A 4,244-nucleotide genomic window follows, 5' to 3' on the forward strand; every position below is an offset into this window, starting at 1 on the left:
CCCCAAACAGAAGAAGAGAAGAAATATCCAGATGTCCATCAGGCTGACATCCACTGAGAGTGACCTGTTGTGTTAAAAATGGTAATTAAGTGGCATTAGCTACCACAGAACACACTTGCTCCTTCAGATGCAGAACACCTCCACTGGAGCATCTCCATTTTAGGCTGCAGAGAAGAATGAACACTACCCTCTGCAAACCTGCTCTTTCCTGATCCAGCGTGTGCTCAGCAGCTCCTTTGCCCACTCTGTGCCCTTGGCAAGCCAGAGTGGCACTCGGCCACAGTCTTTGGGGAGACCTGGCCTTGCATTCAGGCTTGGAGCACCTCTGAAGCTTACCTCTAGCACAGCCACCAAGTCACACTCCTCTCCCCTAACAAGATGTAGCTGTGGTGCTAGCTGCTGGCCCAGTATTCACAGCACATACGTTAGGAATAAGTGTGCTGTGGCTGAGCTGACTCTTTTTGAGGGGTCTGGAGGGTTGCAGGACCCCTGTGCTGGACCTCTTCCCTCAGGGAGCCCAGCTGCCCTGAGGAGAGGAAGGCAGGAGACTGAAGATGGGGAAGAGCTAGCCAGAGGGAACACGACAGCAATCAAAGTGCCAGGGATCTTGTATTCACTTCCCACAGTGCTGCCAGGCTTATTTCCCAGGGCTACACTGCTTGGGAAGCAGGACCAGCTGAGACAATGGTTTGTATGGCCTTCACGTGGTTTGGACAGACCTTAGCATAGGCTGAGGTGTTTTTTTTTTTTCCTTTGGGACAGCTGAAATACTACATTCCTCATCATCCTGTTGTGGGAATCCACAAGGTTTTTGACTTAGTGAAGCTGAAAGTTGTTACTATATGCTAACTCTTTGATAACCTGATGGGACTGGAGTTCACCACCAGCTCCTAGTGAACAATTCTCTGCATCACAGTGGACACTGCCTGATATTTTAACTACTGTAGTTACTCATACAAAACACAGTAGCACAGGTTCCAGGTTTTATCACATGGTCAGCATATGGTCACATAGTTCTCCTAATGCTTCGTATGATGACTATCCAATATCCAAAGGATTAACATGGTTTCTAATAATTAATCTAGTTTTCTAATAGTTAATGTTTAAACTTTTTTCACTATAACAGAAAAAACTAATTTCTACTCCCTGCACTTAATACCCTAAGAGAGATATACAGAAAACTCCTCTGGCAAGGTACAACTGGTGCTCTGTTTATGAGTTCTTGTACTGTAGCAACACAAAACATGAGCCAGCTTCCTTTAGCAGGAGTCATTGCGCACTAAATTAAACCTCAGCTCAAGGTATCTTTACAGCTGTAGTGAGGAGCCAAATGCAGCACTTCATAAAGAGCTAGGACTTATTGAATAGGGCAAGGTTATTCATACAGAAATTAGGATGTGGGAGTGCTAATTTCTATTTGATTAAAAGAGGTGCGTGTGATTTTAAAAAGGAGTCATGAGCATTGATCTTTGAAAACAAGATCATACGAAATGTCTCCACTCGCAGCAGTTCTGGGGAATTGGGTCTGCAGGATGACCACTGTGTGCCCTACTAGGCATTCAGCCACGCCATTCAGAATTCAGGATGGATTACCTGGGAGAGGGTGGATAAACGTTTCTCTGCCTTCCCTACGTGATCTAGCTCTCTACCTGAAATAGGGGATGAAGATGTTTCAGTCTGGTTTAATTTTGAGGGAAACATCCAGTAAAGAAGCATCTTTGATGTTCCTTGAGGCAAGTTATTTAAGCTAACTGCCAAGGCAACGCTGCATGGTAATGTACAAGAGAGAGATATTGCTGTAGCTAGTGTGTCAGTCAGTCATCTAATACCTTCATGTTTGCAATTTTTTCTTTACAGTGCATCATTTTACAGTATTCTCAATGCATTTTCCTTCTTTGCATTGTCATTGTAATTCTTCAAACAGTAAACCAGTCTGTATTTATGTACCTATATAATTTTTCTTAAAAGCCATAGATTCTGGGGGGTTTTAATTAAGATATTTTTTCCAGAACTTAGATATTAAGAATTGAAACTAAGAAAGCAACTCATTAGATTCAGATACTTTCAACAGTAGTATAGGATAGACAGAGAGAATGAGCAGCTACTACTTTCATTCCCTTCCATGCATTTTATTGCACATTTTGGGATGTTGTTCCAAAACTATTATTTGTACGGTATTTAAAATCAGCAGGACTGAGGTACAAAGTACCTCTCAGGATCCAGATCTAACTTGACAAATAATTTACAGTCAAGTTCAGAAGTTGTCAGATACATCAAGCTCCTGTTAGTAACCTCTGGGAATTCTGTAAAAGAATTAATCCTCTCTTAGTGATTTGGTTTCAGGATGCTATCTCTATCTTATTAATCTACAGAAGGATAAAGTCAGGGTGTATATAAGCTAAGGGACTTTTCTACAGGTATTCAGGAAAAACAGTTTAAAGTCCCTCCTAAACCACCAGTTTAAAGTCCTCCAAAAAGAAAAAAAATGGAAGAAAACCAATGACATCCAACTTCCCCTCCCTCCCCAAGCTTTTAACTTATTCTTTCCTTGCAACATAGTTTTCCCTCTAATGTGTTCTCTTTCCAGAGAAAGAATAAAATCTTCTTCTTTAATCCTGGTTCAGAAGAACTTTGACAGAGTTGAATCCCTTCCCCAAATGCCTTTAACTTTTTTTGTAAGTGGTACAGATGAGGAGGGAGGGAGAGTGCACCTGTGGATGTGTTAAAAAGGGGGAGAGAGAGCATAGAGACTCCCATCAGAAATGCCAGTAATCAGTGGTAGGTCAAAGAGGCTATGCCGAATTGCTGCTCTGGATCAGGTTTAGGTTGGGGATCAGGTTCAAGGCTGAATTAAGGTTAAGAGTTTTGGGTTTCTGTGCTGAAATTTTGAGACACCCTTGTGAAATTATAGCCCCGAACGATGGCAATTGAATGATATCCCAGGGAGTAGGTTAAAGTCTTGTTCTAAGTCCAGCAAGAAGACTGGGTTGTGTGTAAGAACACACTTCAGAGCGGTTATTAATTTTGCAGGTTAGCTGACAGCTTTAAGGTTTGAATTATGTTAAGTTTATAATTATGGTCAGAATTTACCTGCGTGGGAGGGGTAGGAGAAGAAAATGTTATGATTTGTTATACTAACTTGCTCTTTCCCATTCCAGGCTGAGGGGTGAGGGTAGGCAGGTGTGTTTTTTGGATTATTATTTGTGGCTGAAAGACAGGTTATTATGTTTAGATTAAGAATGGAAGGGGATACAGTGAGTTACAAATGTGGCAGTCCAGGGAGGAAGCAATTTTAAAAAGTCAGGAGATCCAAACCTGCCTCACCAAAGAAATATTTGCTTTCTTTTTAAAATGTAACTAAACCTTGCCCCTTGGGGCCTTTCAACCAGTTAGAAAGCCAAAATCTGACTTCATTATTTACTGGCTGACCCTCAGAAGAGAGGACTGTCTGCAGTCTCTTCTTCAGCCTTTGCAGGAGAGGCTATGAATGAGACGACAACATTGAACATGAACAGGGGGGAGTCATCTCTGGAACAGTTTTAGAAAGGAAGCCCACCATCTGATTTCTCTGTAGCATGCTTCTGCCTTCTTTTCTACAAAATACAGACTTCAGCACCATTAAGGAGTTTCAACATCCTTTGCAAGAGCACAGTACTCATGGGTTGCTTTTGTGATGAGAACCTCTTGTGACACCTACAGCTCCCTCCCAGAAATATTTTTCTGCCCCATGCTTTACCTTCCCTTTTAGATTCCACCCATTCTGTAGTGAATATTTGTGGTGACTGAGATACCTGCTCATGGAAATTACTGCAGTAGAGGTGAATGTTCAGCTGAACTTAAGATTTGAAGTGTAACGTAAGTGCTGTCATTATACATACTTTGACATGAAGACATTGGTCATCGTTTCTTTTTAATTATTCTAAATCTTGGAGAAAATCTGTCAGCCCACATGGCAAGAAAGATCTTTGTGATCTTATCCTGATGAGTTATAAGTCCGGGTAATACTTGCACACCAAAGGGATGATACTGCTCCTGGGGTGAATCTCCAGTGAAAAGCGGTTGCTATATGCTCCCTCAAAATTGAAATCAGCTGCCTTGTGACTGGGGGAATGAGTCCATGACATAGGTGTTCCCCAGCAGCATGAGAGACCTCCAGGTCATTCTACAACCTCTGCAACAAGGTAGAGAGATAAAGGGCAAAAACTGTGTAATACAGGGTCTAGGATGACCCCTTTTACCTGCAC

The sequence above is a fragment of the Nestor notabilis genome, unplaced genomic scaffold (assembly GCF_000696875.1).
Source record: "Nestor notabilis isolate BGI_N333 unplaced genomic scaffold, ASM69687v1 scaffold1450, whole genome shotgun sequence".
Taxonomy (NCBI): Eukaryota; Metazoa; Chordata; class Aves; order Psittaciformes; family Psittacidae; genus Nestor; species Nestor notabilis.